Source organism: Chinchilla lanigera, unplaced genomic scaffold (genome assembly GCF_000276665.1).
Source record: "Chinchilla lanigera isolate Chin_1 unplaced genomic scaffold, ChiLan1.0 scaffold00089, whole genome shotgun sequence".
In the NCBI taxonomy this organism is placed as follows: domain Eukaryota; kingdom Metazoa; phylum Chordata; class Mammalia; order Rodentia; family Chinchillidae; genus Chinchilla; species Chinchilla lanigera.
In genome coordinates, this window is record NW_004955490.1 from 1,105,530 (window position 1) to 1,129,171 (window position 23,642).

A 23,642-nucleotide genomic window follows, 5' to 3' on the forward strand; every position below is an offset into this window, starting at 1 on the left:
CATCTGCCTTCTGTTGAAAACATTTTTATTCTCTTTCACTAAGTTTTATTTATAGACTGTTTGAAGCACATATACCCAATTTTCTTATCATGCCGATTTATTAACTTAGATTCCCTATGTGTATTCTAAATGGTGATAATAGTTGTACAACTTGGTAAGTACATTGAATTTCATGTCAATACAACTGCTAAAAAAGAATTTGATGTTGAATCTATTACCTCAAATGAAAAATCAGATTTCAAAATAGCTTTGAAAGACTGCATTGTGATAAGATATATGGTATCTATATATATTAATTTCACATACAAAAAATTGAAACATTTTATACATTTAAGATCATGAAAGAACAGGTTTAATTAAAAAATAATTCACAATACCTGATGCTCTATATGTACATGCAAAATGTGTCAACACTTTATTTGTGATGTGGAAGCTGGAGAAAACATTAATAAGATGAAGTCATGACAAAGACAACTAAAGCACTATGACATCTTTTTAACTGAATAAGATACATTTGAAGGGCAATTTTTATCTTGCTGCTTTCTTATTTCAGCAAATAGTCAATGCTTATGCATAATTAGAATGATGAAAACCTTTCTGCTTGTGATGATTCTTTTAAATCTTTGGCCTTAACCCTGAACCATACAGTTGAGTGACTTCTCTGGTGAGAAAGCTATCAGGCCTATAAGCATCCAATATATGGCAAGTCAAAGCAACTCCATACCTTTTTTGTCATAGGTGAAAACTGTATTCGATACTTTAGTTGTAAGTCTCTATTATGGTTTATATACACTGAAATTTATTTTGAAGGATTCTATACATTTTCATGCGAGTTTATCTCTTTTCAACCTTTTTGTTTAAATTATGCTGGCATATATATACAACTCGTGATTTTCATTTTTAAAAAGTTAAACGTAATGAACTCAGAATTGAGTAAAAAAGTGAGTGCAAAGTCGGGCATGGTGGTGTACACCTGTAATTCCAGCACTCTGGTGGCTGAGGCAGGATCACTGTGAGTTCAAGGCCAGCCTGCCTGACATAGTGAGACTCTATCTCAAAAAAAAGAACAAAAGTTTCTCTGAGTAATATTTAAACCCAGATTCTTAAAATACTCTAGATAGAAAGTAGATTTATTTGATACTCTGTTTTTATTAAAAATCTATTCATGATATTTACTCAAAATGACAAGCTTCACTATAGCAGTCACAGGAAAAATTCAATATACTTTTAACAATGTGAAGTTATATAGTAAAAGAAAATATTTTAAAGTTAGAAAAATACATAAAATGGAGCTTTAAAATTTGACTTTAATATACGTTGCTTTTAAAATTCAAGTATCACATTTATAGTGATAAATTATGAAAATACATGACTGTTATATGTAAAACTAGAGTAAAATAGAATTATTCATTAGGTTACAAAACTATAAAGGTAGAGAATATTCAGTCAAACTATTTCCTGTTATTTTAACATTCTTTTCTTCCTTCTTAAATGTGATTTTGGGATATTTAAGGTGAATCTCTCTGGTCTTTTAAAAATATTATGACTATTTTTTTTCCATTTTGCTAATTAATTGCCAATTACTTTGTGTGTGTGTGTGTGGTGCTGGGAATCGAACCTAGGGCCTTGTGCGTGCAAGGCAAGAGCTCCACCACTGAGCCACATCCCCGCCCCCATTACAATTTTTTAAGATTCTTTTCTCAATTGCAGTACTCTTAATAGATAAGATTTTGCATGCTTATTAATAAATGGCTACTCTCATTAATAAATGGCTTATTAATAAATGGCTACTCTCTTCTAAAAAATGAGCAGAAATCTTTAAAAATATACATGTTTCTGATTTGTAGAAGAAGATATATGATAACATCATCTTATTTGTCTTTCATTTAGTTGAAAACAGTGTCAAGTACTAACTACATGCTACACTGAGACTATGCTCTGTGCATTAGTATTTGGCATATTTTTGAAACTTTGTAGTCACACAGAACTGGGTTTGAATCCTGGCTCTGCTCCTTATTTGCTGCATGTTTTGGTATGTGAGTTAGCATGTCTTAATCGCTATTTCAAATTTCTTATAGTTGTTGTGAGAATTACATGAAATAATATATGTACTTTACTAAATGAAGACTGGAATAGAGTAGGGGCTTAACATTCACTAATTTATTTTCTCTTCTCTTTTTTATTAGTGGCACACATTATTTCTCCCTTGAACCTCCTCTTAGCTCAGAGATTCTGCTCCGTATTTAATAAATAGAATAGTAATTGCAAATAACAGTTTTAGTAATATTGGTTTATAAGTTTTGAAAAAAATGAATAAAAGAAACTTTAAATCACTGATGGAACAAATACTTTAAGAATGATCTTGGCTTAGAAACTTTCCTTCTCATTACCATTTCTTTGTGTGCATGCCTAAGTGAGAGTTACCTATTTACAATTTGATAGGGAGATATGTGATCATTTCAATTTATTGTCAAACCAATCCACTATACACAAGGTGCACAGATAAATGCATAATGAAAAAGGAGTCACAGAAATAATTAGATTTAATTTTATGAAATACACTTTACTTTTTACCTTTTAGATAATTCCATTGAGCTCTTTTGATTGTTCATGTTATGATTTTGTCTTTCACATACTCTGTAGTTTAGTCATTGTCCTTAAAACCACATGAAGGTCATTGGTTTGTTTCCTTAGAAAAGTGACATAATGGATTAAAGTTGGAATTCTGTAGCTAGTGACTCATGCTTACATTTGTACATTTTAAGGGACATAATTTATAGAAAGGAGTCATCCAGCCTTGAGCACTTTCAGGCTTCAGTTGCTCAAATTAAGAAATAAACGTAAACATAAATAAGAGTGCATGGCCTGACAACTTGTCAGTCATTGATTTAAACCTTAAAAGATACTCTTATGTGCGTTTTACATTTTTCTCTCCCCCACTGTAAGACACATATATATATCTCCTACTTATATGTTGGTAAGAATAAAAGGTACAGTCTTGACCGTATTCACATAATTGTACTAACTTTGTATTTTCAAAGCCAAGAATGAAAATGTACTTTGCTCATTGGGAATTTATTAAAGCATGACATGATTCTCAAGGACAGTATGATGTAGTCAAATTTTTAAAAGCTTTCATTTAATATGCACCATAGCCTTTAAGAAACAGTGGACTCATGGTAGAAAACCTGACTTTTTGGTTATAAGATTTGGGTTCTTCGTGTAGTTTTAATAATAATTAGCTGTGTGAGCAGAAATGAGTTAGGAACACTCTCTAAACCTTGAATTCATTCATTTTTAAATGTATTGACACAAATGTAATCAGTATACTTTAGTTCTATTGCTTTAGTAGTATATTTAAGACTTAATGTGTCTTTGTTTTCATAATATCAGCTATGCATTTAGGAGTTATAAAGTGCTTTGCTGATGTTCTTAAAAATAATCTAATAAAAATGAATAGCTTTGTTGATATTGGGAACTTACAGTCACATGATATTCAGACAATTAATTTATATTAGGGAGTCTAATCTACAACTCAGTATTTAATTACCTGTTACATAGGCCAAAATGTAATTTAGATATCTAAGGTTTGTTAATAATAACTAACTTAAAATTCCTACCTGTAGGAACTTTATCTATTTGCATCATTTAAATAACCTAGTGCACTGCCTGGCAAGTGCAAGGTCCTGAGTTCGATTCCTGGTACAAAAAAAAAAAAAAAAACCCAGTGCATTGTTAGACACATAGAAGATGCTCAATTCATCTGCTGATTTATTTTTTAACTGAAGTTACAAAACAATGGATAACAGCAAAATATACAATGTGTAGATATCAAAATACCACAAAGAAATTCTATGTTTTGTAAAATGAATAGCACTAATAAAAGTATGGCTTAAAATTTAAAACTTAAGTGAAAAGGCTATCGATTTTACATTTGAACACCTAAATGTAAAATTTGCATAATTACCATTTTTTTCTTAAAGTACTCAAGATTGAAGTCAGGGCCTTCATATTGAGCTACATACTTAGACTGCCCCACCTCTTTTCCCAGAAAAGGTTGCACTAAGTTATTAAATTATCTATGCTGGGCTAGAACTTGGGATCCTTCTGCCTCAACTTCTCAAGAGTTCTGAGATTACAGCTGTGTTTGTACCACCCCACCAGCTTCTTATTCCCAATGTTTTGTCTTACATAACCAATTAAATTACCAAATAAGAAGTAACTCCAACTATGTAACAATTCACCCTTTGCGAATAAAGTGTTTTTAAATTTAAAAAATAAATTTATTTATTGTAAAATAAGTAAATAAGGGTTGAGGCTATAGCTCAGCAGCACAAGCACCTGCCTGGCTAGTGCAAGGTCCTGAATTTGATTCCTAGTACCCCCCAAAAAAGTAAATTAAAACAAGATTCAGATATTCTTTTTCCCTTTTTTTTTTTTAAATTTTTTTACAAGTCTTATCCATATGAAAATCTCTGTGGTTCAGTAGAAAAGAGACTAGGGTATATGTTTTTAAGTGTTCGTGAAAAGGGCACCTGAGAGAGATGATTCAAATTTGTATTACTTCTTGGGGATTTATCATATTAGGGCTTTCCTTCCATGTAACATTGTTTTTATCTACTCTAATTTCTAATTTTTTTTTCTATGAGTAAAATGGTGTCATTTTTCCATGAAAACCTTTAAGTAGAGCTTGTATACTAGATTTCTATCTACCGACTAGACTCCAAACTACTAGACATCAGAAATAAGAATTACTTTCTCTTCTAGAAGGCCCTGAAGACCTCAGTCAGAGTCCTAACAATTATTGAATGTAATGTTATATAAAGCTAGAGAAAGAAGTTAGGATTTATTTTAAAAATTTCCAGATAAATATGATTCTTAAATATTTCCCAAAACTTTAAGCAACCAATGCTTAATCATTAGACCTCTGTTCTTTTTCTACTACAGCCTTCTCTTGTTTGCAAAATTTTGAAATTCAGCTGAATTAGTATACCATGAATTGTTTCAAATTCATTTAACGCCAAGGAAAACCAGAGATCCAATATCATATTTTCAGCTTTCTAAAAAACATCTGCTTGTGTACATCTCACCAGAGTCATATATATATATATGCAAGTCAAAGGTTACTCTCTTAGCTCCACTACTTCCTATTTAACCTTTTGCAGACTGCAAAACATGAATATGCCACAGCTTTTTGGAATGTTGCCCTTTCTCTATATCAACCCAAGTCATAGCTGTCCTTAGTCTCCACTTCATTTCCTACCTATGCCAAAAATCTCTTAATTGTTTCGCTTGCTTCATTTGCATATGACGCACAATTTAACACCTCATCAATTTAATAGCTCTTGATTTTTGTGGCCTGGTAAGCTATTTTGTATTGTATAACGTCCTCAGTGATAGAAATCCTGGTTTGACAGTTGTGTGAGTCTAAGAACAAATGCTAGTTCTCTGCCATATTTTTACAATGCTAGGTATAATTAAGCTTAAAATATATTTCTTCAGTGATGATGATGATGGAAATCCACATGATTTCTCAAATCAACAGCAGGCTTGAATGCCACAGGTTAAGATCTAACTGTGGACAGAAGTTTGAATAATTCCTTTGAAAGCATTTTATGTCAACACAAATGACAGAGCTTTATATCTATTAAAATGATGATAAGGGATCTAGATATTATTGTGAGGGAAAAGTAATTAGAAATCATAAGGGAACACATAGAAATCATGAACAGCTATAAATGACCTCTTCTTTTTTCTTTCTTACCATCTTGGGTTACTGCCAAAGACTCAATGGAGTTCTGAATACAAAATCAGGAAATTGAATATTCCTCATAAAACAAAGGTTCCAATACAGGGATAAAAAAGATCATATGAAACGTAATTAAAGGCCTCTGGATGAATACTTGGGATAGATTTCTTTTATTTTGAAGTCTTTATAAAGTAATAGCCTGTATATCCAATTAAATCTAAGAATACTATATATTAAAAGGCTAAGGCATTTGCTAATCATATAGCCCAGTCATAAATTAAGAGTTGACAGCACTGGTGTTCAGTAAGATATCAGTGAACTCCTATTTAAAATTCTTCTCTGAACTCTGACTTTGAGATAAAATAGTTCAATCTTTTAAAATGAAGAACTGCAGTACTTTATTTTTTAATATTTTTTATTTTAAAGAGAAAAAAAAGAAAATTTCCAAACAAGATAATAGGAGGGTAACAATTTAAATTAAGTTAGAGTACAAGATATTGGCATTTAATTGTCCAAACAATATTAGCACAAACCTTTGTTTTCTATGAACTAAGAGAAATTAGTAGTATAACTATCTTAACAATCTTGTATATCTATATCACTACTTTGTACTAGTTTTCTCCTGAATATAAAATTTTTCCAACACTTGCATTTAATGCAAATATTGTTCTTACTCACTCACACAGTGTTTTTTAAATATGTGATTTAATATTATATACCTTAGATTTAAACCTTTATAATACACTGTTCATATGGGTAAAGCAGCAATGCTTACATTAAATACAAGGATTGGAAAATAATTTTTGAAACAGAAGATAGCCTCTGTTACTTGTGCTCTGGATATCACAATAAATGTGAACAGCGAAAAAGCTGATAGTTATAAAAGTAGAAGAAAAAAAATCATACTAAGTTGAAGCACTCTTAAAAATATGAAGGGGAAATGAAAACAGGACTTGAGCGACTGTCAAGGAACTTTGCTTGGCTACATTCCAGCTAGACAGTTATCCTTTCAATTTAATCAATAGTTAATCTATAGAACGTGATTTGGATTTTTTTAAGGTTTTCATCAATGTCATACTGCTCATAAGTCAACCTATGTTTAGTTTGTTTTTTTTTTTTTTTGTACCAGGAATTGAACTCTGGACCTCATACTTGCCAGGCAGGCACTGTGCCTCTGAGCTATATCCCCAGCCCCAGTCTGTGTTTATTGAAATCTTGATCATATGCAAATGAATGTCTGCTTCCCTGCAGGAAATAAAATTTTTTTGGAACCCACGGCCTTAGTCTCTATAATTTCTTAATTTCATTATTTATTTGTATGCTTCTAATGCCCTCTGGAACTAAATAGCCATGATAGGAAAGGATGGGGGAATACTGGAAAGAGTATGGCATCTTGAAAGAGAAAATATGACTTTGTATGAATCTGGCTGCATAATGAACTGTGTGACCATGGATAAGTTTTTCAATGTTTCATACCCTTGGTGTTTTTTTTTTTTCTGAGACAGGATCTTGTTACATAGTTCAGGCTGGCCTCAGCCTCCCGAGTGCTGGGATCACAGGCATGCACCATCATGCCCAGATACCCTTGTTTTTTTCATTTGCATAATCAATGTAATGATAATGGTCATAATTATTTATAATACTTGAAAATAAGTAAGATACATGAAAACTCTAAAATGTCTACAAGTGTAAATTTTGTTATAGTGTAAAAATAGCTATATTAATAATAAAGATGTTCTGTGATTATATTATTAAGCACCTTCAGCTAGATTGTTACATTTATTAGAAAATAAGATAAACAACGGGAAACAGCAGGAAAGAAAATATAAGAATAACTGCTAGGCTGAAAAAATCTGTAGTAGCAAATAGCATAAATTGTTATTAATATATAAAGAAGCTAAAAGATAATATAAAATAGATGTAAATGTGAACCTTAAAAATGTATCTATATTAACAAATAATCAGCAAAATCAAGAAATTTGGAATTCTCCACATACTATGTGTATTTATACTTCATGAAGCATATGTAACTATAGGAATTAACATAATGAAATGAATGAAAATGTTTTAACAAGAAAATATAAATATCTCCTATTTTATTTTTTATTATGAGTAAAAAAAGTTTTCTATGTTACAAGTCGACTATATGAATTGCTGGAGCTGTTTGTGGAGTTTCTTTCTGCATTGTCTTCGTGTCAGAAAGACTTGTAAAACCTTTTGATCCATTTAACTTTTACTTTTTCAACTACTGTATGTTGTAAAACATTGTAGAAATTTTAAAAAATGTTTTAAACCATTCTCTCTTCTCCAAATTACTGTATCTATCATGTTAAGTCTACCATTCAAGATGGCTACAAATCTTGTCAAATATTCTATTGACAAATATGTGAAGCCCAGACTGGGGATTTAGCTCAGCAGCAAAGTGCCTGCCTGGCAAGCACAAGGTCATGAGTTCGATTCCTGGTAATGGAAGAAAAACAACAACAACAACAACAAAAACCACAAATATATGAAGCCCTGAGTTCAGTCTGTAGTACTGAAAGAGAAATTCTATTGAAAAAAAATCAATCAAAGTTATTCTTTAGTAATATTTCCATATTTTAAGGAAGATAGTTTGTGGTTTACTAGCATAACTATAAGATATAAATTTAATGTTTTTTAAAAGACAATAGGATGTTATGCATCTCATCACATCATTAAATGACTTCACTTGTCATTCAATGACTTGTGTAGGGATTATAGCTTCACACCACTTAATTTAATTCATCTAAAATGATTATATTTAGCTCTTATTGATAGCCAATGATCTCTTAAATTTTCTAAGTAACAGAAGACAGAAGGAGGCATTCTTCATTCATTCAGTACTCTGTAAAGCATAAATCATTTCAAATGTACACTACTAGAGTGAAGGCAAAATGACAAGTCCTGACCAGGGATGAGGATTGGCTTTAGCTTGTGTAAGAATTTCTTATTTAGTTATAGTCATGTGTATTATTTTCTCAACTACAAAAATCAACTGAGTAGTATCATTTGAAGTGGATTGTCAGAACTGGAAAACTATTGACATTTTCATAAGGTTGTAGCATTTTTTTTTACTTTCACCATTTTTCTTAGTGTATTATGGGTGATATATAATAGTTACTCTCTCTCTCTCTCTCTCTCTCTCTCTCTATATATATATATATATATATATATATAATATCTTGATCATTTTCCATTTTTTTAGCCCCCAGTTTGTAGAGCTTGAAACAATCTTAGTAATTATCCAGTCTGATTGACATTTTCCCCGCTCCCACATGCAGGGCAAATGCTTTACCACTGAGCATGGTTGACTCCTTTAACAGATAAGGATGTAGAGGCTCATAAAAGACTAGAATTCAGGTCATTTAACTCTAAATTTGCACTATAAAATCTTTTCTCATGGTGTCTGTGTGTCTTTATATATTAGTTATTCTGCAAATTAATATTGAAAAACCCAGCAAGGTTTAATGATATGTCCAAAAGGTAGTTAGGATTATAAACATAAACAAAAGTCTTTGCGTGAATTTATAGTCTGGTAGGAAAGATAAGACTCAAATGTGCATATAGATTCTTTGACAACATGACTACCAAACAGGAGGCACTGAAATTTAAACTATAAGTTAAAAACCAAAGAATAGGGGCTGGGGATTTAGCTCAGCGGCACAGTGCTTGCCTGGCAAGCACAAGGTCCTGAATTCGATTCCCGGTACCGGAAAAAAACAAAAACAAAACAAAACAAAGCAAAAAACAACCAAAAATAATAATAAAATGGAATGATATGCCAAATGCCAAAGAAAATGTGCAAAAAAATGTCTCTTTTCTTTAAAAATTGAAATTTTGGTCTTGTTATGTAGGTGATTGTAACTAATTTTTAAAAAAATGGCCAGTGATGTTTATCAAATTGCACATATAAAATCATGACATATTTGAATTTTAAGCATTGTTTCTTGGCTTTATAGTTTGCACAATACCTTCTTCCCATCCTTTCCAACTGAAACAGGACATTTTTCCATGAAGTAAGCACAGGAATTCATCTGCAGTTATTTCCCAGTGGCCATTACCTGAAGCTTATTATTTCACAACCCGCAATATTGTCCCTTTATCCCATCTTGACATTTGAGAACTCCTTCGGCATCTCATTACTGTTAATCTCCTGTATGTTCTATGTAAAAGTTGGGCAGCTTTATTTGTGCCTTGCGGTGGGAGAGAGGATTGTGTCGAGTCCAAATATGGGATGAGCAATTGCATGAAGTGAGCTTCGAACTAATAAGAGTCTATAATCATAATGGAAATGAAAAAAGTGGAGCAAGTGAACAGCACTTTAAAAAAATAATTCTAAAGATGCATAAATGGATTGAATTGAGAGTTAATGTAATATAAGGTAATGAAAATAAAATTATTTTATAACAATTTTATTTTCTTAGGTTTTCAGTGTGTTTAACTTCTAAATTCAGATTCTTATAATGGTAAGATTTGTGGTAGTTTTTTTCCATATTTATTCCCAATTTAATATATAAACGAATATATTAGTATATAATAAATCATATACAATAACATTATCATTATATATGAATACTTAATTTATACAAATTGTGCCTACATTTGCAACATCAGTGCATTAAATAATTTAACCTTAGTGGTTTTTGTATCCTGTATTTGTTTGAAACATAGAGATCAGTTTGAAGGATTCATATAGAAAAATTACCTAATACAGCAGTCTCATTTTAAGATTATGGAAACTGAGGCTCAAGTTAAGGAAGTGACTGGGCCAGTTTTCTTTCACTCTGAGTGGAAGAGTAGGAAAGACAGAATCAATGTCACTAATGCCATAAATTATAAAACTATATTATTATATTGAATTGTCCTTTCAGTGTAATAAGTATTATTTTCTTAGGGAAGTATTATGTAATATGCTTATAATCTCTTAACACCCAAGAAAAGACCGGGCCTTTAACAAACAATTGCTGAAATTTTCACAGGTTTTTTATGCAGCTTCACCTTATAGGTGACTAATCTAGAAGATAAATATGGATAGTCAATTTAGTAGACTTACATAAAATTTAGGAAATTGGCTTAGGCTTTGCAGAAGTAGAAAACAGTCAAAATAGATTGCCATTCTTTGAAAAGAGGATAATAATCCTCTCAGCTAATGAATCTAGACTTGCTAACTTAAGATTTTAGAGGGAGAGTCATAATAATAAGTAGTCTTTTGGGCATATAATTCTACCATATGTCATTGATTCTTTACCATTTGCATAGTGATTTTTTAAAGTATATATAGAAGCGTAATAAAGGACTAAAGAAATAAATCTATTGAAAGAACAGTTCGTTTCTTAAAATGTGGATTTACAAAACATTTGTCAGATAATAGGAAACAGAGAGATAGATATTTTCTAAATGGGAAGGGGACCAAGAGATAGAGGTAGGGAGTGGGATGAGAAGGGAAAAAGAAAAAGAATCAAGGTGTGTTCACGTACATGTACCAACTTTCCATAAGGAATGTAATCATTATGTACTGTAAATGTGTGCTAATCAAAATAAAAATCAAAAAGAAAAAATATTTGTTGGAGAAATACTGAATCTTTCTTATTTGCTTCCACCAAGAAGAAAGTCATCAACTTCTATGAATCTATTTTAGAATATACTTGAAAATATAAGAAATGGGCCTATTAAACCTCTGAGCATCAGTGACAAACCAAACAGTGCTAGAGTAATGTACCTACAAGCATTGTACAAGCAGGTTAAGATTAGTGGTTCAAAGCACTAACCTTAACCTGTGTGAGATTGCAAAATCCTTGCAGATTCTTGATTTAACCACTCAAAGTAATTCTTTGGTAGTGACTTCTGATTCCTATAACATAAAATTGAGGCAATAAAACTTTTTTAGAAAACTAATTCACTGCAAAGGCATTTACAAATTGTTCAGCTTCATAATAAGCAATCAACATACACAATAAAATGAGGATAGACCTTTAAATATAGCAGTTAAAGATTAAATAAGGAGAGAATTATATATATGCATGTGTGTGTGTGTGTATGTATACAGTATAAGAGAGATCATTCTATTGACCTCAGGCTGATGAGAGAGGATGTGATCAGTGCTTAGGATGAGTTACACATTCTGCCCATATAATATATTTATATTATATGTCTATATATACACAACATGCATTTTACCATGAAAGGGGAAACAAAACTGGGCATGGTATGGCTAAAATTTAACTAAACTAATTTAAGATTCATACTTCTTAAATTTTTCTGCATTATGCTGAGTGGCCACCTGAAATCATTGCAGAGAAAACTGTAATTGTTAGATGCCTTTAGTTCTTAGCACGCAAGTGTGCTAAAAAACTACTTTAGCTCCTCCTTCATCTTCTTTAATCTTTAACCATTTGGATGTAGGGTCCTAGGGGTGGCAATACAATCAATCAAGATTTGATTACTTCCTCCGTACAAGGGGCTGGCCATATATGTGGGCTAGTTACAAACCCTTCATGCAAGAACCGGTAGAATTTAGGAAAATCTGGGACAGGGAGCTACATACTACAGAGCTGGACTTCTCCCGTCTTTCTCCATTATTTCTAGCAGTACGTTATTTTGGAATCACAGATCACAGTTTTCATATCTTTTTAAAATTGCAGTAGTAAGTAGAAGTAATTGGTTTGGTTTTGATTTTTTAATAATGAACTAAAAAAGCTTTAGGCATACAGAACTTTTCAAGGCTATTCTTTTTCCTCTGCATAATCTTTATGTTACTTATTGTACTCTATACCTGGGCTGAGATCAGTAAACTGAACAACTGACAGTAACTTTTCACAGTACTCTTTTCCGAGTCAGCATTATCAAGCTGTGTCTCTTGATGCCAGTGTGAAAGGTAATATGTAGCATAAGGGACCAAACACTTCAAACCTCTCTGATGTAAGATAAATAATTTTTAGTAAGCCTCTGTCATTCCAGTCTCAAACTTCCATGAATTGCAAGTAAGGAAATATATATGTGTGTGTGTGTGTGTGTGTGTGTGTGTGTGTGTGTGTGTATATATATATAGTCAAATATGATTGGTCTTTGTGATCATAGCACAAATATCACACAGCACACAAACCTATGAGTCTGAGTCACTGTAGCAACACCTGCCCCTGTCCAGCCATCTCTATATTTTATGGCATTAAGTTCAGGATTTCATTTCAGTCTTCATAGTGTAACTCCTCTGGACATCACTCAACTTGTCCCTCGTCCTTCCAGCAATAACAGTACTACGCCATTTGCTCTATTTTTATAGCTGACTCTCCAGAAGAAATGTTACATGTCTATCTTACTGCCTCACCAGTAGTATAGTTAATGGATATTGTCAGCAATTATATCCTCACATTCACATGCAAATCTGTTCTGTCCAAAGACTTGTGTTATAGTATTAAAGAAGTTATCCAGTTCTTAAACAGAAATTGTACAGTTTACTACTTAAATAGCTTAACCTCTAGAATCAAAACTGCCTTTTTTAGGCCTGGGCTTGTTCATTTAGTTTATAATTTTTTTTTTTTTTTTGGTTTTTCTCCAATACTGGGAACTGAACTCACGACCTTGCGCTTGCCAGGCAGGCGCTTTGCCGCTGAGCTAAATCCCCAGCCCCGCGTTCATTTAGTTTAAACACATTATTTAATTCTGTTTGTATCTCAGTTTCCCTGGCTGCAAACTGTGGGTAATAGTAGTATCATGCGACTTACCTGAATAAATACAAGAAAACCTCTCAGAAGTGTGTACTGTATGGTGATTTTCAATGAGTAACGGTTATTGTTATCATCTTTCATTATCTTTTTTTTTTTTTTCTGTACCTGGAATCAGACTTAGGAGCTCCACTTGCCAGGCAGGTGCTGTGCCACCAAGCTGTATCCTTGACTCCATCTTTTATTTTCTTATGAGGAAAAATGATTTGATTGCTAACTGGGGCAAGTCTTCTTTCTTTGATTATAAGTTGTATTTGAAGAGTATTGAGCCTCGAAGGGCCAGAAATATAGCTCAGAGACACAGCACCTGTCTGGCAAGCACAAGATCCTGAATTCAATTCTTGGTACCAAAAAAAAAAGTCTTGATTGCTAAGCTAAAATAGGACACATGTGAGTTTAAAACACACTTCCAAAAATATATGAACATGTGACATGTACTCCTAGCACTTATTAATGACTTTAAAGCATTTTTTAAAAATAAAAATGAAATGATAAAGAAAACTCTAGCCAGTTCATTATTTGCACTTCTTTAGCTATTAGCTTTGTCTTTGGCAGTGTCTTTGGTTTCAAAAGTGTTCTGTTTCCATTTGTTATTTCTGTATTGACCCCACCACACACACTGCCATTAATACTCATTCAACTCTGCTCATCTTTCCTGCCTTTCCCAATCAAGCTGCTTCATCTTTTGTCGACCACTCACCTTTCTTCTTTCAAGACTCTGCTACCTACCTAGTATGTCCAGTAGTTTAGGTTGTCCCCAAGGGCCTTGAACTCTGCTCTGCTTTCTCTACTGTTCACTCTTTTGATCAGACATATATTCCATTCTTGTTCATCAGAGCATATCTTGCTCTTTCTGTTCTGACTGAGAAACATGTCTAGAACTTGGGGCAGATGAAATGGCCATTTTCACCATTTACATATTTTTGAAATTGTTCTGTGCACCAGGAAAAGCTTTGACATTAAAAGGAGTGCGCTTGGGGACGGAACAGAGAACAAGCTTATAGGATATTTAATGGAACAATGAGTCAGAAGGAAAGCTTTATTTATTTTAATTTATTAAAATTTAATATAATTTTAATAGTAGCTTTGACTATTTTAATAATTAATCTTTCAAAATGTGTTGAGACCATCATTTGCAGAGATGTAAAGTCTCATTTATTCTTAGGATTATACGTTTTAATATTTATCCATAGTATAAAACTAGAGTATCAGAAAAATAGGAGTAATAGCATCAAGTCTTTTGCTCCAACATTCTAGTAGCGTCATTTTATAATCAAAATGGATATGAATGTGCTTAAAGAAATGCTTTAAAATCCCTGGAGTGTATTTTTTTTGCAATGACACAACAAAATTTTTGGCTGAATTATAACAGTTGGATGTTTTTTCCTCTTCCCTCAAAGGAAAAGGAGGATAGATTTTCTGTGTAAAGTTAGGGGAATATTATATCAGTTTACCAGCAATTTAGGATGTGATTATAAATTCATCTAAACTCAAAGTGAAGCAATTGAGAACGCTTGGTTGTACTAAGCAGTTGGAGAAACTAACCTCGCACACTTCATTTTCTATTTTCTCTGTAAAGTGTACAAGTCCGACTGCAGAGTAGCAGATGTGAGAGTGGAATACAGAACTTGAGAAGAGTTGCAGAAGTGATTGTACAGTGATACAGGGCAAAAAACTGACTAAAGGCACAAAACAGATTGCTTGGAGTGGAGACAACAGTGTGTAGTGTTGTTAGTTTTCCTCCATTAAGGAGCAATCAAAGTAGAAAATAGGGTTCATTAAGCTTAAATAGGGGAGGGATAAGGTGGGGACAGCAGAGGAGGATTGAGGGGTTGTGCATTCCGGGTGATGCTAAAACATGTTGATATGACTGATATAGGGGTCACACTAGGAAGAGCAGGCAGTGAAGCCAAGAGAAGGTCTGCAGGTATCTTGAGGTCAAAGAGCAGGTATAACGGAAGGGAGAGGGAGGAGACGAAGATGCTGGAAGTCATAATCTGAGAGTAGTACTTCTCAAGGTACTTTTTAGAAATTGATGCACATCTGGTATAGCCAAGGGCCTGAACCTGAGGACAATGGAAAATAAGAGGTGAGGGAGTTTTAAGGCAACACTGCTATACAACAATCTTTCAAAAATACTTAGGTCACCAGACAATGGGAAAATAAAAAAAAATGAACAGTAATAGGTTGATGTCAAAGATTTTAATGAAGGTGTAGACAACTGAGACAAGAAAATTTGGACTGGTGCAAATTTCAGTAGAGGATTATTTGCAATAAAAAGTAAAGAAGTCATGTTGCAGTGTCTTGGCAGTTTAAGAAAAAAGGAAGTAGAGCTTCAATTAAGCTTTAGACCTTTTCATATATGGGGAGGAGTAAACAATTTGTGAAGTGGAGAGGAACAGAGGGGAAAAAAGTCTCTCCAATTAAAGGGTCTCTCAGGAGGTCGGAAAGCTTCTCTGGAGAATATCAGGTTTTTGTGCAGGTGAGGAGGTGGAGGAAATGTCCAGTGAGGAAACCATTGGTCCCTACTTTCTCTTAGTGTTGTCCAGTGAGACTTTCTGCAATGATGAAGCTGGCCTATGTCTTCACTGTCCTTACTTACGTAGCCAGGAGCTAAAATGAGGAACTAAATTTGTAATTGGCTTGAATAAAAATAAACACCCACATGGGACTGATAGCTGTTGCATTGGTCAAAGCACTTCTAAAGGCTTTCTTGTAATTATCCATACATTGATGCTTTATTGTTAATGGGCAATAACAACATCTGATCTCTTTTGGTGGGTAAGTACTTGTATACAATGGAGAAAATGACTAAAATTAAAGAAGGAAATTTCCAAATGTAGAATTTCAAGTGTCACAGAAAACCATGAAGGCTACTAGTTTGGGGGGACCAAGAGGTGTTTCTAGTACTTCACAATTTAGACCATTTAATCTATGAATCAGATTCACTCTAAATACTGAGGTAAATAGCGTCAACTGCCACCTACACATGTAATGCAATAGCAGACATTTATCTTAGGAGAGTGTGGATGGCATAGTGTTAGCCACAGCTGCAAGAAGCAATCAACAGAAGGATAAAGTAGAGATGCTGGGTAGAGGAAGACAAAAACAAAATTAAGATTCCAGCTTGTGTATATTTTATTTGAAATCCTGCTTTACTATGTCACTTGGGCATTAAAATGTCAGAAGTGTTTGCAGAAGTGCTTGGTAAGGTGCACTTTAAAATTAAATCTGCTAATGACTGGTTAAGTGATAATGCAATTTAACCTCATGGTTGGTTTCAAAGTTATTTGTCTGAAATGGACATTAGTAGGTTTTTTTTTGTAGCAGTGTTCACAGTATGTGCAGTCTTAAAATGTTCTGATGAACAGCAGAGATGGAAACATTAAAGGAATGCTCATTAGGCTACTGACTGGTGATTTCTTTCTGAGGTTAAATAGTACAATATGTAGACAAAATTACTAGGCATTCTGGAAAGGTGACAAACAGTAATATAAAATACTGCTTTGTGCAGCAATGTAAAATTTTCAAAGTCCCTTATACTCATTTGTTTCACAACAATTAGGTAAGATTAATATATTACTACATATTATATTACAGTATCTTATTAACCCCAATTTATGGTCAAGTTTCCTAGTTTGCTTATGGCTTCCCAGCCAGTTAAAAATTCTTCCAGTAGACAGCATTAGTTTCTCAGATGCTGTACTAAAATAATCTCAATATATGTACTATACATCCTCATTTACTTCACTTCTATATAAGTGAGGCAGTAAAAGATTCTATAATGATACTGGCCTAATAGCCTGGAGAGTCAGAATCCATTTGGACTTGGGACTTAACTATTTTACATCAGGGGTCAGTATATTATAGCCTTCTTCAGTCTCAAGCCTTGAGCAATTTAATAAGAGTAGCTTAAGGCACTTAAGGTTGGTTACTAATAATCTTTACCCCAAATTTTAATGTCTGTGTTTCCTTTAGTTAGACAGGGATGCCTGTTACTTGAAAGAAGTAAACAGAGCAGTAGAATTATAGGATTATTAAATTAAGGGATGATTTGGGAATCTGCTTATTATTTAGGTTTAGGTATTTAGCAGGTAAATGAAATAATTAAATTCCAAATGGTAGTGATAACCTTGAAAACCGAACAGAATTTTAGAATTTATTTTGAAGAAGAGAAATCTATTATTTGTGAACCACAATGAGCAAGGTTCCTAAATTGCTTAAATTCTTAAGGGGCTAGCCCAACGTTTTATTGGAAATGTTAGGCTTTTTATTATTTATTTATTTATTTTGCAGTGCTAGGGATTGAACCCAGGGCTTTGTGTACCATAGGCAAGTACTCTACCACTGATCTATTCCCTAGCCCACACTTTTTAGATTTTATTTTTTTTTATTTTTTTTTTTTTTGGTTTTTCTCCGGTACCAGGAACCGAACTCACGACCTTGCACTTGCCAGGCAGGCGCTTTGCCGCTGAGCTAAATCCCCAGCCCCTAGATTTTATTTTTATTACTAAAGAAATAGATGTGTTTTTCCTGGGCAGCTTGCTAGCATAAATATTTTGTATTCCTTTCCTTTAATCTACAAGAATATCTTGAGAAACAGAAGGGGAATTCAATGGTTCCAATAAAATAGGAGATAATAACTTTCCTATTTATAAGCTTGCTATGGAGACTATATGAAGTAATGCATATAAGTAATGCTTTGGACCTGTGCCTGGCATCCAGGAGGTTAACAAAAATGCTTGTTCTCACCTTTCTTTCCACACATTCATACTGCACCAAAGCTTGGCATGTCACTGTCTGAAAAAGTCATCACTGTCATCTGTGTCAATGCTAGACGGATAAAGATTCTCAAGAGAGCACAGGGAAGGGTTAATAGCCCTCTCTGCATTTTTATACAGCTGGAAAAACACTGGCAGTGTTGGTTTAACCACCCCAAATCTTACCTTGACATTGCAATAACAAACATTACCCACCTTCCGAATTTCAGGGCTTGTGTTGAACTTGGTGCTGTAGAAGATAAAAGCTATTAAGGAAGAAATCATGCGAATGAAACAAATGTGTTCTTCTCTCCCTAGGAGGACCAGAAGATGTTTAGGGAATGAAAAATAACCTGCAACCTACCCCCTCAAAATATAAAAATAATGAATTCCTCCCACCCGTGGGACAGAATAGGGAATTACAGATGGCTCCCAAATACCAAGGCCCCAAGGTCATTATATTCTTCTGAAAGGACAATATTCAGGGTGATTTAAGTACTGCAAAAGAGCCACAATGATCGTGGCAGAAATAATTTTTGTGAGTATTGGCCTTTCTCATCATCTACCCATATGTAGCCAATTACAGAAACACCTCATTTCTACTGTATTCTTATTTGATTGCTAGAATGTCTGATACATATGTAGATTTCTCAATGAAAAATTTAATCTCTGGAGCCCATTTGTTTTTTTCACTACTGTGTATGTGAGGTCACAGTTGCCTGCAGACTGGGGAGCTCAGAGATTACTCATTGCGCAACATCTCCCCCTATCCTAACCATTGTAGTTCAGTCCTATTTTCCCCTCGGTTAATCCCGCCAAAAAGGTATGTGGTAAGGGGCATAAGCGCTCAGCAGCTCAGCAGTCAGAGGCTTCTTTGAATGAGACGGGTACTGGTAAATATTAATGAAGATGCTCGGCGGTATTGGCAGTGATTCTCAACCAAATTGGCTATCCTCTAACTGCTGACTGCCGCCAGCTAAACGTGAGTTGGGGAGCCCTGTGGCTTAAAATAAGAGGGTCTAGAAAACAAGGCATAGTGTTTGTCACCTCAGTCACATATTACCCAACAGGAAGCAAAAGGCAAAGGGTTTGGCGCAGAAAAGAAAGAGACACACAGACACGTTTTGCAGTGACGAACTTTATGTGGCGTCAGGATCAGCAACCTGTTCTCATGTTTAGTAATTCCGAGGTACACTGTTAATGTTGCGCGTCAGGTTAAACTGAGCAAAGGGACCGGAATAAGAGGCAGCGCTGGAGACTTCCGCAATCCTTTTCAAAATACAAAACTGTCACCAAATGACTTAAGTAAGCTAATAAAATGATTCGCTGTATACCCTTATACTCTCCTCAAACTTACGTGACCATTAGCAGCGCAGTTCAAATTCAGCCAACAGCTGACCAAGACACAGATCCGCAGTGTGTGTCTCCCAGAGTTATGGGTGTTCACCGAGACCCGCCGGAAATTAGGGTCGTTTTCAGGGTAAACGTAGCAGAAGACCCTTTGCCCCTTTCGGCTCCCACTGTCCCAGACCCTGAGCCCCCTCCCACTTGGCCCTAGTGCGGTCACTTAGAAGCAGTAGTGAGTACCCACAACTCAGTGGCATCTTCCTCAGCCCGACCCTCACCCAGCGCACCTACGTAGTCTCTCTCCTCTCCCTCCCTCCTCCCCACACTTCCTGAGACCCCACCTCCGCCTTCCCCCTCCCTCCCGGTTTCCCCAGCGCACGGTTCTCCAGATCCCAGCCTCCGCCCAGCGCCTTCATCTCCAGTCCTGAGCCCCCAGTCTCCTTGAGACTCTCTGCTCCTCCCGTGAAAGCTAAGCTCCTCTCTCTTTCCGGAGACCCCAGGCTTCTCACGGGCTGAGCGTTCAGAGTCCCTTCCCATCCCCCGCCCCGCCAGTGCGGTCCTGCGGGCTGCAACCATCCGGGACCTGTCCCCGCTTCCCACCCCATCCCCCGCCTAAATCATTAGGGTCTTGGCTAGCAATGCCGCCCGGGGCTCCAACTTACCACTAGCGTCCGGGAGGAAGACTCGGCAGCGGTCGCCGCGGCGGCAGCTAGACGAGAAACGGACTCGGCTGCAATCGCCCAGCGGAGCCCGCGGCAGTCAGTGCGCTGCGCTGCGCTGCGCGCCGCAACCTCGCGCCTCGGCGGAGGGAAAGACGGACGGAGGGAGCTCGGCGCGAGGGGAAGCGCCGGCAAGTCGACCTCCTGGTGGGCGACCGTGCGTCCCCCGGCTAGGTTTGGCACGTTTCTCTCCAATATCCTACCCTCGTTTAGTAACTGACAATCTCCGGCATCTCCGCGCCAATCGCGTCTTCTTTCTTCTTTGATGGTCCCTAACTAACTACACTATTCTAAACGGACAAGGCCATCACGCGAGCGCCACGACGATCTCGACGACTCTGACGACGATGTGCAGACAGAAGAAAAGTTCATAGGCAATCGGCAGGTAAGGGGCAGGCAGGCCGATGGAGCAGCCAAGGTTAGCAGTCCAGCCGCTCCAACGGCAGAAATATCTGTGCGCTCGAGGAAGGATGCGTCCTCCGCGAGCACCAGAGCGCCTGCCCTGCGTTGGTGAAGCTGTACAGCGCCTTAAGGCCAAACGCTGGATGAGGGGAGGGGCCAAGAGCAACCAATCAGCGCTCGGTGTTAAACTGCCCCGGGCCTGCTTGGACCAGCGTCTGGGTGCAGTTAGAAACTGCTGGCAGGGGGCGCGAGATCCTATGGAGTGAGTGGGGCTAGTGATTAACTTGATTCTTAAAACCTGGAGACTGGAAGGAGCTGGGGGTTGCCCAGCCGAGGCACAGGGTCAGGAGTGGGGTAAGGCTTTATCAGTAATGTACCCTCAAAGATTCAAAGAATCCCCCTCCTTACACACACACGCACGCACACACAGACACACGCACACACACACGCCTGTGCATTTCAAGAAACACATCTTCCAAATATGACAAGTTTCACTGAGCTTTGAAACTCTCTTCGGTGGTCTCCACTCGAACTCTTGTCCCTTTCTGTAACAGGAGCACTCACGGGGTCAACCTTGTGTGGCCTCTTAGAAGGCCGCTTTCCCACGTTTGCCCCCAGCCTCAAATGCAGACGAGGGAGAAAGGAAAGCCCTAGAAGGGATAGCTTAGCTCCCTTCTTCACCCTGCAGGCCTTTGCTAAATACTTAAGACTCCTTGAGGGCAGGTAATTCGGTTCTTTGAGGGAGCTAAATCTGTCCTCCCCGCAGCCCTCGGCCCACCAGTTAATTGCCTAGATTCTGCGAGGGCTGTCAAGATGGACGGCGGAGCAAGGCGAGGGATAAGCCACAAAACGTTCCTTTTGGCCACTGTCCGGGTGCTCAGGTGAACTCAGCAGGCAGAGCTCTTCGACAACAGTTTCAGGTGTCTCCAGGTAGATGTCTGCCGCGTTCCCGCTACAGTGCGGGGAATGTTGATCTAGCCTGCCTTGGCCAAGGCATCTGGGAGGCACGGAGACCAAGCTTGGGAGTGGAGATGTTCCCACCGAGAAGGGTTTAGCAGATTTTCCCTAAGAGAAAGAGTGAGAGTAGGGGTCTCGGGTCTCAATGGAGGCTCCGCAGCACTGCACCGATGACGGGGGTGGGCGGTGGGAGCAGAGGAGACTGGCTCCCCAGTACTTGGAGATAGCTGGACTAAAGCAAGAGATTTGGACTTCGGGTCAGCTACTTGGGATCGGATAGCAGAGCAACGGATGTACAGAGGAGGCTTATTGGGAGGACTTTCAGCGGCTTGGAGGATCAGACCCAGAAGAATGCAAAAGGGAAAGGAGCGTGTAGCTGTCGCCCAGGACTGTTTGCCTTAGTAGCCCCGAAGTCAGGGCTGGAGGACAAAGTGGGAGAAGGAAGGAGAAAGTGGGATGAGTTGGGTCCCTTCCTTATTCCGGGTACTATAGGGCTAGTCATTTTTTACTCTGTGCCTCCGTTTCCAAATTTGTAAAACGAAGAACTTTTGGTCCCTTCCAATAGGGGCATTTGGGAATCCCGATTCTCTCCTTCCCTGATGAATTGACATGCCTTAGAGGGCTCTGAAATTTAATTTGGCAGTGAACATATCGTCCACACCCAAGTTCTGTTTCCAAAGCAAAAGCCCATCGCAGTTTTCTTGAAGCATCTGTTGAATGCTACTGTCTGATGCGGCACAGGTGGCGGCGACCGCATCGCCAAGTCCACCGACTATGACGTTCCCATCTTCAGAAAGGCTTTGTTAGCTAACAGTAACTTATAAATATCGAAGAGAAAATGTATGTCTTCTCTTTAAATAATTAAGCACTCATCTTTAAAACTCCCCGAATGTCCTCTTTCTGTATCCCCCCAAACACGGAGTACTTCACCTTGCCTTTTCTGGCGCGACTTATATTTATTTTGTCGGAGGCTGAGATATTTATGTCACTTGGGAAAATGTAAATATAAACTCCTGAGATACGTTTTCTAAAGGAAAATAGATAAACGAGCTCAGAGCGAGAGATAGCATCCACTGAAACCTGTTGTCTCTTGCCAGTTCCTGGGCTTAGAGAAATTGACCACAAAAATAACAGTTTTGTGAGGACGAGAATAAAGATGATGATGATATTATTACATTTCTCTCTATATAGACAGTTCCCTCCCTTTCTCCGGGAAAGGCAAAGTGCAGATAGAGATCGTGGATGGGAAGCTTCCCGGTGCGGCAGAAAGTTAGCCAGCAGGGCCGGGTGCCGAAGCGCTTCCGAGCTTCGGAGTTTGGGTCTGCACCTAGCGGGCAGGTTTGCCTTCGAGCGGAGCTCCCCGAGCGGCCGGGAGCCGCTGAGAGTGAGGCCGGGCGGGTGCAGCCAGGCTTGGGGCGCCGGGTCCCGCGGGGCTCGGGGAGCCCTGTCCACTGGAAGTGGAGGCTCAGCTTTCCTGCGTTTGCGGCGCATCTCTCTTGGCCAGGTTCTCTACGCTACAGCTTGGCAGAGATCTGGGGAATCGGCCGGTTTTGGAGGTGTGGGGAACACCAGCTAGGGACAGTATAATGTGAGGAGAAATTTCGGGGACACTTTAAAATTGGAAACGCAAACTGAAAACAAATATGTGCCGGTGTGCTCTGTGGTCCCCGGAAAGGCTTTGTTGGAACTCTTCCCTAAGGAGTCCTGGGGAATCAGCTTAGGGCTTTCGCCGCGATCCTTTTCCTTCCTCGGGAAGTTGTCCCTGAGAAAAAGTCATTTACAGTAAATTCCTTACAGGTTTGATTCAAATTCTCAGTGATTTCCCCGACCCTGTATTTGCCCCAGTTTCTAAGGTTACATAGGCTGTCCTTTTACCACTTCTGCACCGGGGGTCTTTCTTCTCACCCGAGATACAGCCCTTTCCAAAATGACTGGTTTAAAAACTCAGGAAGAAATTTAAGATTGC

The 23,642-nt window shown here is 37.2% G+C and overlaps 1 protein-coding gene across 1 annotated transcript in view; it reads right to left on the reverse strand.

The window, feature by feature from the left end:
- Positions 1-20,818, reverse strand: part of Htr2c (5-hydroxytryptamine (serotonin) receptor 2C, G protein-coupled) — a 213,733-nt gene extending 192,915 nt beyond the window's left edge. Inside the window, exon 1 of the mRNA XM_005404627.1 lies at positions 20,261-20,818. The gene's annotated coding sequence lies outside the window, so the exon portion shown is untranslated. The remainder of the gene's footprint in view (positions 1-20,260) is intronic.
- Positions 20,819-23,642: the final 2,824 nt, after the last annotated feature.